Source organism: Rhagoletis zephyria, unplaced genomic scaffold, assembly GCF_001687245.7.
Source record: "Rhagoletis zephyria isolate East Lansing unplaced genomic scaffold, Rhagoletis_zephyria_1.1 Rzeph_scaffold_02393, whole genome shotgun sequence".
NCBI lineage: Eukaryota > Metazoa > Arthropoda > Insecta > Diptera > Tephritidae > Rhagoletis > Rhagoletis zephyria.
This window is the reverse complement of record NW_016159477.1, coordinates 1-14,866: the sequence shown is the minus strand read 5'-3', so window position 1 is coordinate 14,866 and position 14,866 is coordinate 1. Positions and strand designations below refer to the sequence as shown.

The 14,866-nt window shown below is 36.7% G+C and overlaps 1 long non-coding RNA gene across 2 annotated transcripts; it reads right to left on the bottom strand.

The window, feature by feature from the left end:
- Nucleotides 1–1,724: 1,724 nt before the first annotated feature.
- On the bottom strand, nucleotides 1,725–3,848 carry LOC108366757 (uncharacterized). 2 transcript variants are annotated; one of them, XR_001848149.1, is made up of 3 exons: nucleotides 2,735–3,848; nucleotides 2,424–2,671; nucleotides 1,725–2,357 (listed from the first exon to the last, which is right to left on the bottom strand). It is a non-coding gene; the product is annotated as an uncharacterized LOC108366757 (long non-coding RNA). The 2 variants fall into 2 exon arrangements; XR_001848150.1 differs by having other exon boundaries at nucleotides 2,424–3,156; nucleotides 3,265–3,848.
- Between the last annotated feature and the right edge of the window lie 11,018 nt (nucleotides 3,849–14,866).

The following is a 14,866-nucleotide window of genomic DNA, read 5'->3' as shown; positions in this document are numbered from 1 at the left end:
TGGATATTTCTCTCTTGTGAGAGAACAGATGACATTTCGCCGGAATTTGGCAGTTGGTTGGTTTCTGCTGGAGATTTTAAACGAACGCACCTATTAAAACAAGTTTTGGTAAATGTATCAAACGATCAGCTGTAGTGTGTTTGACAACCAAATTGTAAACAAAAGAAAATGTCTAATTTCCAGGGACAAAAAATGTATGTCCCACCTTAAGCGAAGCGCATATTGGCGCGCAAGAATGATAGAATACAAGATTGCGCCAATCGAGCTGAGNTATAACAGCAATTTTTGAAAATTAAATATAAAAAGAACAGCTGATTCTATCTGTGTGTCAGATGAAAATAGAAACATTTCTATTTCGTATGTACGTGCATCTGCTTTGTACAGTAGCAAATCTAATTTGTCTTTACACGCTATGTTTGCATTTTCATATGTAAAAAGTGGCATGTACACATGCAAATACATATCGTGTAAGAACACCTTAATGAATGTGCAACCCTGTGCCAAACTCGACATAACCACCTCCGAGCAAACTAAGCAGCCGCCATTTAATTTGGCAAACAAAAGTTTGTCTGTATAACACCGACCCAACTGGCCGTGACGTCAATAAATACCCGAATGAGAGAGCAAGACGAACTCGACAAGAAAAAGAGGAAGCATCGAACAAAAGGCAGTATTGCCAGGTTTTGAATTTGAAAAGGCACCAAATATTTATTGGTGTATTTTATGGACTTTATATGCATACATAATTATATTGTAAGGATGTCGATTCAAATTAATAAAAACCAATGTTTCTTGCACGACGGTCGATTTCTTCTGGCTTGATTGAAGGTGCTGCCACATATTTTGTTGTCGCTTATGATTGTGCCATGATTTTATTTAAATTTTTGTGAAGTTGCTTACCACGCTTATGATTGCTATAAATTTTGCTTCCATTTTTTTAAGATTTTATAATTTGGTGTCTTCAAACTAAAAACAAAAGCACCAAAAACGCACCAAGCACCAAACTCAAAAATGTTCGCGTTTTGAATACCCACTAAATTTGGTGCGAAAAGCATTAAGTTGGCAACAGTGAATGTAAACAAAAGTATTTTATGACGTCAGCGATTGGGTGGATGCTGTCAAATCGACGATGAGAGGGTTAGCGGTCCGCGAATGGCGCGACCTTTATTTTCTGGATCGTGGTTGGCGCGATTCTGTCGTTGCGAATCCGCAAGCCCAAAAATTACAACAATGCTACCCATACGTTTTAATGCGCTAGCGCACACTTGCACGATTCCGTCGCTGCGAATTTTTCGAACATTCAATGTTCCTCTCTATTGACGCGTTCGAAACGCGGCTTGCAGCGTTTTGAATGCGTCAAAGAAGAAGAAGAAAGGTGTCACAGCAATAAAGGCAAAGAAAAAAAAACGTGTAATGTACAAAAACTAATAAAAACGTTCGTAATAATAGTATTTTGTACGATTTGGGCACGCCGAGTCCGAAAATACACGAAATAAAGGGAAAATTGAGTGAATTGTACATCGGAAATCGGCGCGAAAAAATCGCACAAGTGTGCGCACGTTTGCGGATTCGAAGTTAACAGCCGAATTCGCAACGTATTCGCAACGATAGAATCGCGCTAATGTGCGCTTCGCTTTATTTGGTTTATTTACTGGGTCCTACGTTTCTAATTAGAAAATATTGCTAAGAAAACATTTCTTCTTGGACCAGAAAAATGCACCGCTGCTGCTTTGAACGAACCATTCCCATTTTCGTTCAATTTAACGAATATGTCATAACAAGAGAAGCAAAAAAACTGCGAATGTCAAACGAAGTCGAGAAGTTGAAACGAAAGAATTTCTGCGTTGTGCACGGGTCGAAAAACTGAAAAATTGTTGTGAAAATTTTGTACTTTTCTGAAGGAAAATAGTGAAAAAATAAAGTTAAAAATTACATGAAATCATTTCAACGAAAAGGAAGGGCATGTGTTTGTGTTAAAAGTGTTACGCTGCGTTTGATTATTGAAAGAAAAAAAGTCTAGTTTATGAGCACAGCAAAACTTAAAATCTATAGTGCAACTTGTTAAAAAAAAGAAATACATACCTAAGTTCATAAAAACCAAACCGACCGATCTATAAGTTATTGAAATTGTTAGCGTCTATGGTGCAATAAATCGCTTATACCGATATAGGTATTGCAAGAATTTCGAGTGTAAGTATTCATCAAACTGGAATGTATTGCAAATCCATATGTATGTACAATACTCGTAACCAAAGTTAGCCACCAGTTAGTTTTCGCTTTGAAACCATATTGTACAGCTAGTGGACGCTGGTATCTGCCAGTTTGGTGTATGTAATGCGACCTTTGCCTTAATTTAGCTGCAAAAAGTTATTACTCTATGCATTTGCAAAAGCTGTGGCTAGCAATAGGAAGGGTGAACTAACCTTCCAACTAGCATTCGAGGTAAGGTGGTGTTGTATTTTCCTAGCCAAAATGTAATGTTAGTTGGTCAGTTGGTCGAAATCATCGTCTCGCATGGATTGTCAGCCAAATGTTTGAGTTGGGGGGTAAAAAGGCAGGGCCAGGTGTTGCTTTTCACTTGTTAAGGTAACTAGCGGATAGCACAATTTTGGTTACGCCTTGCTGCCGTGTACATTTAAATACGTAGAGGCCATTACACCCGCACAAGGCGCTGGCGTTAAAAACGCAAAACTTTAGGAAATGGGCAAATGTTAGTTATGTACATATATAGAACCTTTGTGTGCGGCAAGATTCCTTTGCGGTTGTCGGCCAGCGTATACATATGCATATGTATGTAAAGGAGCGTATATGCATTTAGAAGTCACTATTTCAATAACTTGTTTGTTTGTTTGCTTGTTAGAGGTTACTTTTGTAGCGCTTCTTTTGCATGCACACGTACATATGTATGTATGTGTAAATGCAGTGCCTTCATTTGGGCAGCTTATCTCTTGCATGAGCTCATAAATATAACTGGGCAAAGTGCATGTCCGGTGATAGCTCGGCTGGAGGGTGTTACTACGTGACTGTATTGTTTCCATTTTGCCAACTTAATATGAGCACTATCAATGACTCGTTGGACTCGAAAGTGCCTATTACTTGCTTTTCTGATGTCTGCCTGACTGATTATTTGCTGTTAAGGCATTCGGTAGAAGGAAACTGATATTGTACTTGCCAGTACATATGTATGTATGTACATATGTAGATATGTAGTACATGTAATAAATGCATATGCATGTGAGTGATTATCCATACATAGTTGCTTACCATTATAAAATGTATATAAATATAAATCGCTTACGAAATTATTTCACAAAAGCAATCTATCGACAATCAGGCCATACAGTTGGTGAGCTGTTCACTCTATTTGAGCATTGCTATACAGATCCTTTCTTTGGGTATGTGTTTTTGTAAAGTCATAAACAACTACCTGCTAGCGAATACTTATCAATATCCGTTGGCGCTATCTTTATTGCTGCATATTATATTTTCTTTGTGATTTCCATGAGTATTATAGTTTTATTGTTAAGCTTTCAACCATTGATAAGAATTATTAAATTCTTAAAAGTAATCGCTGGTATGTTGCAAACTTAAGAAATGTCTAAGCTGTTTTTTATTGTTATAGTGTAATTAAACTAGGCTTGTATATTCTTATCTTATTAGAGGTGCTTAAGATAATAAAAAACTAATATTGGTTTAATATGAAATAGTTCAGCTAACGCTTTAGTTATGTAAATGAAATATACTTTGGGGAGGAGTGCATAGCCATTTGGAAATTGTAGGACCTGATATTTGTTGAAGCGGCTTTTGTAATCAACTGATTCAAAATTTATCCTTCGAATTTGAAATTTGTAGAAGCCCAGTACCTAGATGAATTTGTCGTGACCTCTGTAAATTTCCTACGTTAATTTTATTCAACAATTTTATAATGAGCTCGAGGCCATTTTTAAATGAATGGTGCATGGGCAACTGGCTGAGTCAGTGGGATCGTCGGTTCGAATCCTACTGAAAGAAGTCTGATGAGGAAATGTGGTGATTTCCGAAATAGCTATCACTTCTACCATTTTTTCAAATTGTTGATGCTTTTCCACAATAAATTTTTTCATTTAAAAATGGCCTCGAGCTCATTATAAAATTGTTGAATATAATTGTTAAATGGCCAAAAAATAACAAAAAACAAAAAAAAAAAAAGTTAATTTTTTAAGGTAACGACATACATATACATATCGCACATCTTGATCTAAAATGCGATCAACTAAAAAACATTTTGGGCATTTTTTTGCATAAATCAATTTAGATTTTTGACGCTGTTTTTTTTTTTAACCTTTTCAAAAATTGGTTTAAGAAAAACTTATGGTAACTTCGTTTCTTGAAAAAAATGTTGCCCCGCCCTGCTGCAAAATTTGTTTGATGTTGCACTCAATCCTGTAAAAAGGTATGTTTTTGCCTTCTTGCCCTTGTCTAGCTCACGCATTTCATAATATTCTCCTTTTAAACAACCATCTAATTTTCAGGGCAACCATCTCCCCTGACAAAGCTTCACACGGCAAAGAATGTGCCTTTTTGCCTCAAAAGAGTGTGACAATTTTAAGAAACGAACACAAAATTTTTTCACCCTTTGCATTTAATTTAGGATGGAACATGAAAAGAGAAAGGGGCAATCAAAAGGCAACATTTTTTGGGAGAAACGAAATCACCATTAAATAACTGGGCCGAAACTATACCGTTTTAGGCTTGTGAGGTTTCGGTGGAAAGGCCTTTTTTCACTTTTTGTGAAAAATAAACGAGAATTCTTAGCTACTTTAAACTTGCACTTTCTTAACCTAGAATTTAATGGGCTATAAAACTGCATTTTTAGAAAATCATAAAACCTCAAAACCTTTTTTCGCCGTTTGAATACTAAATTGAAAGTTATAAAGCCGGTTGAACTCATTTACTTGCATTTTCGGTTTACTTGTTTATGGAAACACCCATATGTATGTATGTTTATTAGACTGCATCACTCCCCATCCAAAAAAATATCGGTACTATTTTTCCATTGGAATTATAAAATCTATTATATTTTAAGACGTCCACCAAAATATTTCGGAAAAATTTGATTTGAAAATACGTCCATAAATGGAGTTTTTTAAGAATAAAAATAGTTTCTTAAAGATGTAAAAAAAATCCCCTCAAATGACAAAACAGCTCAAGCTTAAAAAATTTGCAGAAACAAATTAAAAAAAATTAAAAAAAATGTTTGAACGGAATCGTAATGATGAGATTTTTGATGCTGTTTTTTTAACTCTTTTTTAAAGATTGGTATAACAAAAACTTGAATAACTGATCTGAAACTCTTCCAATTTAGACTCTACCTCTCTACCTTTTTATTTCTTCTTTTCATTCAAAGGAGGAAAGAGAAAGGTAGGATGTAGGAACGTCATTCAAAGTTGAATTAAGATGTGTTGGTATTCGAAAAAAACAAGATGGGACGCGAATGACGTTTTTTTGGCCAGAAATAAAACCTGTGTGCAAATACCTTTCTACTGAGATTCCATAAGTCTAAATCAGAATAGTTTGGGCTCAGTTATTAATGTTTTTTGTAAATCATTCTTTGAAAAAAGTAAAAAAAAAACAGCATCAAAAATCTCGTTCTTACGATTCCGTTTAAAAGATTTTTAAACATTTTTGTGCAGATTTTTTAAGCTTAATCTGTTTTCTCATCTGAGGGGACTTTTTTCAAAAAGTTCTTTAAGAAACTATTTTTATTCATAAAAAACTACATTTTTGGAGGTATTTTCAAATCGGTCCAGCTCACTTAAATCTTAATATTTTTCCGAAATATTTTGGTGGACGTCTTAAAATATAATACATTTTGTAATCCTGGTGGAAAAACCGCAACTTTTTTTGATGATGCAGTCTAATATGTATAAAAAAAAAAATTGTCAACATTTTAGCGTAATCGAAATTTCAGAATTCTATAAAAAGATGAAAAGTTAGTGTACATCTACCGCTTTGCGCGAAATTATGGTATGTGCTTTGAAATTTTATTGCATGTTTTTAATTTAATTGGTTTTTACTACATACAAAATAATTTCGCTGACAAGAAAAAAATGCTTTTTAATATATCGCACACCGTCTTCAAAACAGTGTTGATATTTGAAGTTTTTAAATTGTAAAAAATTAACGACAAAAATTGTAACTTTTTGAGTTTAATTGCACTTTTCACCATTTCCGTCAATCACTACCTCCCGTTTTCATATTTATTTATAAACATATTTACACCTTTTTTTCTACTACAGTGAGTTTATCTTTCAGTTCATTGTACAGCTTAAGTGGGTGTAGACTTAATTTAACTTAACTTATCATTGAGATCTCTCCAACAATTAGCTCATAAAGTCACACATAAATTCTTAAATTATATTCCATAAATTATTTATAAAAAAAAGTTGATTAATCTGAAAAAATATAAAAAAAAAATTGCCCAACCCGGGTAACTGTATAATTTATTTGCGTTCGATAACAAAATTAGCCAACACCAGCCAACAATCAAAATCAAGAGAGTAAGCGAAAATTCTCTCCCAAAGAGATGAAAAAGCAAAAAAAGTAAACGAACAGGAAATTAGCCATTACTTGCAAAAACCGGAAGAAGAAGACACACCAGCTGACTTTGTCAGTTTCAACGCATGAAATTTACGTATAATTTTGTACTTTCAACCCCCGAGTTATTCAATTCCTTCATTTTTTGCAGGATCGTCATTAGGTAATGTGCATTTCCCAAGGTTTTTTCAAAATAAATAGCGATGAGGGATATTTCACCCACCGGTGATAAAAAAAATCGCAACCACAACGCTCAACACTAATATTACCATTCACAATCACGTTTACTTTCAAAATTACATCCATTTACTTAAACGCAAATGGATTAATAATCAAAGTGGCAGAGATTTCAGCGTCTTGTACGAAAAGTATTTTTGATGTTGAAATTGTACTTAAAGTCGGTAAATTGTACTTTTGTACTTTTTAAAACTAATTGTACTGAAAAAAGTGCAATTGTACTTAAAATATCAACACTGCTTCAAAAGAGACACAACTCAAAACTTAGCATTTTTGAAATTATGCACCAAAAATGTGCACAGAGCTTTTATTTACCTTTCATCAAAGGCTGAAGAAAATGTTTGTTATAATTTGTTAAAAAAAACCCAAGGTAGAGTATCTCTTGCCCATATAATTATCATGTGCTAGGAAATAGGTTTTCGCATTTTCTGACAAACGTGTAATTTTGAGTTGTGTCCCTTTAGAAGATGTACGATACATGCACCGTTTATGCTCATTGAATATTATTTCAAACAGACACAAATTTGTGATTAAAAAAAATGTGGCTACGCTTTTGGAAAACTTTTCGGATTATTGTACTCAAAAATATCTTGCATTTAATGTCCATATATAGATTTTTTGTATTTAAATTTTGTCGAAACGAAAATAAGTGGCAACATTGCACAAATATATTAAGGGATAACACCTTCTTCTTCTTCTTCTTATTTGGCGCTCTGACCGCCTAAGTAGCACCAAGCAAGCAGTTGCCGAGAGTGATTCTGTGTTCAATTTCAATGCTGACATTATTATCTGTGTAATTGCTGGTTTCCAAGTAAACGAAATTCTCTACTTTCTCGAAATTATAACTGTCAACAGTGACGTGGGTGCCAAGGCTCAAATGCGCTGACTGTTTGTTTGATGACAGGAGATACTTCATTTTGTCCTCGTTCACCACCAGACCCAATCGCTTTGCTACCTTGTCCAACTTGGAAAAGGCAGAACAGACTTCACGGTTCTTGTTACCGATAATGTCGATGTCATCGGCATAAGCCAGCGATTATTCGCTCTTGTAAAGTATTGCGCCTGAGCGGTTCAGTTCTGTGTTCAGTTCTGTTGTTTTTTAGCCGTGTAATCGCTATTCGTACCTCGTCATAGTCAGGCGGTGGAAAGCTGCAAGGTGGCTGATCCATTCTTCTCTTAATCTGCCAGCAGTAGCTATGTATCTTCCCAGGTACTCAGGCTGCCATTGAAGCGCTTTGAATGTGATAAATTCCCATCAAGGTCAGTCATTCGAATCTAGATCTTGCCATGAAAACCTGCTAGCCCCATAGTTATTACTAAAGCTTCTAGAAGGTGACGTCAGTTAAATGCATCTTATATAGTATAAATGTTTTTTTTTTTTTAATTTTGTCGACAACAGCATGACTGAGTGATAAATTTGAAATCCGTCAGATAGGCTTCCGTAAATAAACACAATTCTGTAGTAAACAATACTAATAATCCCGTGCAAATAGTAATGAAAAAAAACATCTGTCATGGCCGAACTCATGCTTATCTCGGATTTCTACTTTCACACTGAATTTTTTCGCACAAAATTCTGAGATCTGTCTATCATTTCATTTTCATTTACATAAACATGCATACACTGTGTGGTAGTTATTGTGTGTTGACAAGCTCTTCTCATCGCTGCTAATAAACAAATAATCGTATGGGCTTAGCGTGTTTATCAAAAAATGTTAACTAACTGTGTGGGTTTTTTTTTGTATTTAATAAAAGTTTCCAAGCGGTGTTTGCTTTGTCGCAAATTTTAATCGTTTGATGCGCACACATATGCATATACATATATGTCTGTGAATAGGGGAAATTTTTACTTACCTAATACTTTCATAAGATTGTAATCTAATCTTCCTTTGATAATAGGTACAGTGTGCAAAAAATGTTTGAGTTCTTTGTTAATTTTATGTAAATAAAGTTAAATTTGTGAAACTTTAAAAAGTTTATTGATTTATCACATACTCCACATAAAACTTGCATAAATGTATTTTAAAGTGTATGTTATCGGAAGCAAATTTTCAGTATTTTCTGGTGATATACATATCTTTAGAAGTATAGTTTCGATTGATATTCTTCTTTTAATAAATCATTCAACTTATTATATAGGTGGCAACCCTCTTCAAACAATTCAAATATATTCTAAATGTTCAAACTAAAGATTTCCCAAAACATTATCATTTTACACCAATATTTTAATATTTCATATAACTTTTGTTTAATTAAATTAAATTCGACTTTTCAAATAGGGTTGCCACCTCAAAAATGTTTTCACACTTAAACCTTTTTAAGCCTATTTCGTTTGACGCCCATATTGCATTTCAATTACCAATTCCCTTAATTCAAGTTGAATTTCACTTGTTTAACAGGTGGCAACCATGCTTCATGTAGTTTAGAAATAAAACCTCCGCAAAACCAATTCCAGTTCCTAGGTAGGTGTTATCTGTGAACATATTAGTATAAGGTATAATATGCGTATCAAATTGAAAGTGTTTTGAAAATCCCCAACTTGTAAATATTTTTGAATAGGGCTGCCACCTATTTTCTATCGTATATTTATGTAAGTTTTTGTTTAGAAGATTAAGATACAATATTACTTTTTACGGGTGCTAAAAGAAAGCTCCTTAACAATGCTTTGCCTATATAATAAGTGTTGTCCCTCATGATATTAGTGTAAGGTTGCCACCTAATTTTTGATGTCATATATTTTTAAATTCTGAAAGTAAAAACTTTTTTTTTTTCAAAAACATTCGACATAATTTGTATTGAAAGGGGTACTGGATAACCGTTCTGTTAAATAAGAAATTCGATCGATTAAAGCTATCGAACTGATCATTATTTGATACCTTGAAAAGTTTAAAAAGTGTATGCATGCCGAGCAAAGCTCGGTCCATCTGCTACTTTTCTTAAACCTCTCTTATTTGATACCTACATATTTATATCAAAATATTTCAATTAACTTGTTATCTAAATTGATTTTGAATTTCTAAACAGGTGGCAACCCTCTTTGAAAAATATTTTTGAGATAAATCGCTTTTGAATCCCTTTCGTTTGCGTTTTATCAAGCTTATTAATTAATTTACTCTAACTTTTTTAAGGGGTGGCAACCTTAAATAATATTTTCGAACAAAATAGTTTGGGAACCCCTTTCGGTTGGCACCCACATTGTTGTAAAATTTTTTTTTTTTACCTTATTAATTAGTTGATTTAAATTTTTGGAAACGCTGGCAACTCCCTTCAAAAAGTATCGTATATGTTAATCCGGGTTATAACCTGTCTGTGGCCGAAATTCCGCTTTTTTTAGAGTTTTGATTGGTAATAGCAAAATATAAAAAAAAAAAAATTTCTTAGCTAACTTCGGTTCTCTACAAAAAAGGTCGATATACCAAATTATGTAGGACTAGATAGATAGATAATTAATGGAGGCATGCACTGCGACCAGCAGGTCTATTGTGCCCTCAACCATTTACAGTACCTCATCTAATCCTAGAGAGCCCAAAAATTTGAGGAGATCCCCAGGGATTAGCGATTGTATTGCTTCGTTACTTGGCCAGTAGTGGCCCAGGTACCTCTCCCGTCTTCTCGCGACCGCCACGCATTCGCTAAGCAGGTGCACGGGAGTCTCCTCGGTCACGTCGCAGAAACGACATAGGTCGTTGGACCAAATCCCTAGCTTGTGCAGATGGCCTCTCAGTCTGCAGTGACCCGTCAGAAAACCTGTTATGATCCTTAGTTTTCCCTTGGATAGATTAATAACTGCCCTGTACCTCGTGAGGTTGTAGCCTCCCAGTAGTTGTTTTGCTTGACGTAAACCTGTAGTGTTGCGCCAGTGTTGATTCCTTTGTGTGTTCCTTTCTTTCCTGAGCTCTTCCTTGATTGTACTGGGTCCAATCGCTAGGAAGGGCTCAGGCCCTATAGGCGACGAGGCGGCCGCCAGTCTAGCTAGTCGGTCCGCTTCTTCGTTGCCCGCAACTCCTATTTGTCCTGGTACCCAAGTTAATTGGATTTTGTTGTGCACTGCCAGGCTGTTGAGCCTATCTATGCACTCAAGAACCAAGGATGACTTGACCTCAAATGCTGAGAGGGCCTTGAGTGCCGCCTGGCTGTCGCTCAATATTAAGATTCTCTCATTACGGTAATTCCTCCGTAGGTTAATCTCTGCACACAGACTGATGGCATAGACCTCCGCCTGGAAGATACTCGGGTACGCCCCCATAGGTACCGAGAGCTGCAGCCTCGGCCCGTAGACGCCAGCCCCAATGCCTTCCGGAGTCTTCGAGCCGTCTGTGTACCATTGCAACGAGCTCGATTGGATCAGCCTCTCCATGAGAGAGGAGCTCCAGGTCGCCTTGGTGCAAAGCTCTATTTTGAAATTCCTGTCAAAGTTAACCACCTTAGGCCTGTCGTCTCTGGGGAGTAAAGCTAGCGGAACTTGGGAGCCTAGCTTGTCTCTGTTCCTTAATGATATAGTTCTGCCCCTGCCAAAGCCTTCCCTCGCGAAATTTAGTAGAGTTCGCTTTGCAGCCTGTTCTATGGTAAGGTACAGCGGCTCGAGCTCGAGAATCACCTCCAGCGCTGCCGTCGGACATGTGCGCATTGCCCCCGTGATGCATACACATGCCAGCCGTTGAAGCTTGGTGAGGGATTGCCTCACCGTGGTGAGGGTGGTTCTCGAGGCCCAAGCCACTGCTCCATAGGTGACTATTGGTCTAACTATCATGGTATACATCCATCTCAGAATCCTGGGACTGCAGCCCCAGGTCTTTCCTGCCAGGCGTTTGCATACCATTAGTGCCCTCGTAGCTTTGGAAGTGACCGCGTCAACATGTGCCTTCCACAGAAGTTTAGAATCCAGGGTTAGTCCTAGATATTTGACTTCGGTGGCGACGTTGATGGCGACCCCATTCAAAGAAATGTTCCTCATGCCTGGAAGCGTTCTTCTTCTAGTGAAAGGGACAGTAACCGTTTTAGAGGGGTTGATGCTGAGGCCCATGTCCGCGCACCAGCCTCTTGCCAGGTTTAGTCCCCTTTGCACTATGTCACATAGAGTGCTCACGAACTTTCCTCTGGCGATAATCACGATGTCATCCGCATAGCCTTGGCAGCGGATGCCATTGTCCGTGAGAATCCGTAGAAGTTCGTCCACAACTAGGCTCCACAGGAGAGGGGATAAGACTCCTCCCTGCGGGCAACCTTTCGTAGTTTTTAATGGATAAATGGATAAATGCCATAAGTGCAAGAATCCAATTCGCGGTGACAGCGGAATCCGCTGTGATGGTGTGTGTGGTAAAGTGTGGCACTGGGCAAAAAAATGCTCTGAATTGGATGAGTACAGTGCGAATGTACTCAAAGAAAACAACTTTGTGCGCTTTATGTGTAACCAATGTCACACATACATGCATAACATCGATGAGGTGCTCCGAAATATGAACTTAACAATAGAGAAAAATAGTCAAAAGATCCAAGAGTGTAATGATGACTTCCAGGAGTCGCAAAAAATGCAAGTAAAAGAGCTTAAACTTCTCTTGCAATCAATAGAGAAAAAATTTGGGGAACGCATTGATGCAATGCAAAGAGTACAAAAAACCTGTGAGGCGAGTATTCTCGAAGTGAACCAAATTAAGTCAATAGCTGACGGCGTAAAAAAGCAAAGCCATGATCTTTGCGAAGCCATAGTGCGCAATGAAAATGAGAACAAAAAAATTTGTGAAGAGATAAAGAAATCGGTGACTGCTGACGCGTTAGCAGGTCAGCGGGCGAAAGCCACTTACGCGGATCTCTTTAAAGGTAATACTGCGAAAGATAAAAGGCCGCCGAAAGTAAATAAAGAGAAGCCATTAGTTCTACAACCAAAAGAGAAGCAGGAAGTGGGAAAAACAAAAGAAGATTTGAACAAAAATGTTGACCCCTCGGGCTTAAAAATTAATAGTGTACAGGGGAGGAAAAGTGGGGCTGTAGTAATACAAACAGAAAATGAGGCTGAGCGTGAAAAAATCAAAAAGGCAATAGAGAATAAAATGAGTGATAGATATGAAATAAAAATCCCAAACGTAGCCAAGCCAAGGTTCATGGTATATAGAATGAGCTTTAAACATGAGAATGAGCAGCTCAGGGAGATGATAAAAAAACAGAATGAATGCTTCAAAAATGGTAATTTCAAAATTTTGAAATGTTTTGAAACAAAAAGAGGAAATGCAAAACATTATAATGCGTTAGTAGAAACAGATGTAGATGCCTTTGCAGCCGTGCTGGCAAGCGAAAAAATAAACATAGGTTGGGAAAAATGTAGAGTCAAAGATGGAATGGATGTTACTTTCTGTTTCAAATGCAAGGGATTTAACCACATAGCTGCGAAATGTAAAGCCGATGAGGTATGTTTCAAGTGCCTAGATAACCACAAAACTGTGGAATGTTCTAAGGAAACATTAAACAAATGCATAAACTGCATTCGTGCTAATAAAAAATTTAACTTAGGGCTTGATGAAAATCATATGACATTTAACCGACAGTGTCCTGTATACCAGAAAAAGCTCGAGCATAAAAGAAATACTGTAAATTACTAACAATTACAGCAAGTTTGTGGGGACCCTAGCGTTGAGTTTACGTCTCACCCAGGTGTAAAGAAAGCGCTACCCAAATATTTGCAATGCGTATATCTCAATATACAGAGTTTAGTGGCTAATAAAGTTGAGCTAGAAATACTTATAGATTTTACCGACCCGGATCTACTTTTGTGTTCCGAAACATGCCTAACTGATGACATAGAGGATACGGAAATAATGTTCCCGGCGTATCAGATGATACGCTGCGACTCACACAGTAGACACACAGGGGGAGTGATAATACTCGTTCGAAACACGCTCGGTTTTAAAACAATAACTAACAAGGCTTTAGACAAAAATGTTTGGTGTATAGTTATTCAACTCACACACTGTGATACCAGGTGGCAGCTCGGGGTGGTTTATCACTCCCCAAGCTCAAGTGATGCGGAATTTGTTACATATATGGAGGATATCTTAGCAGAAATCTCAGAAAATTCTGTGAACACTGTTATCATTGGCGATTTTAACATAAACATGAACGTAGTATCAACCTACAGCAGAAAACTCAATGATGTTTTCTTGCAACAAGCCATGCAACAGCTAATAAATTTTAATACGAGGGTGACGGAACATTCGGAAACACGTATTGACTTGTTGTATTCCAATGATAACCGAGTTATATGTCAAAAGGTCGAGGATCATAGAATATCTGACCACGAAACAATAATGTTTCGACTAAATGTCAATAAACTTAACCCACTTGCTAAGGAGGCAGAAGTAATATCCTGGGAGAGATATAACCCTGAGAACTTAACAAGTTTACTAAGGCAGTGCGATTTCTCGAACTTAAATTTTTTCGATGCTGACGGTATGGTGGAGTATATTACTCATTGCATTATGTGGGCCATGAGGCAGTTGACTTACTCAAAAATAACTCGCATTAGGCAGAGGAACAAATGGTATGATAGGCAATTGACAGAGATGAACAAGTATAAATCTAAATCCCATGAGAAAGCAGTGTTGTCAGGGTACTGGGGTGAATATAATTTAGTGAGAAACAGATATAAGAAAATGGTAAGGTGTAAAAAAATTAAATACTTAGAGCATAAGGTGGAAATAAATAAGGGTGACAGCCGACTCATGTGGAAATACTTAAAGGAGGTAGTCAATAACACGGAGGTCAAAGAAAATATTGGGGAAGTGATAATAAATAACACCAACTACGTAGACAGCTTTGAAATTGCGGAAAACCTAAATAATTTTTTCGTGGACAGCATTTTGGAAATACATACCAATATAGAGTGTGTAAACTATGATTTTTTCGAGCAACGAGCTCCCACAAGTACGCTAAAATTTGAAGAGGTCTCAACGGAAGACATTCTTCAAATTGCCAAAAAATTTAAGCGGAAAATTGGGGGAAACAACCTACTTTCTGAAGGTGTTATTAAGGACTCTGCTGATTATATGGGATATTTCTATGC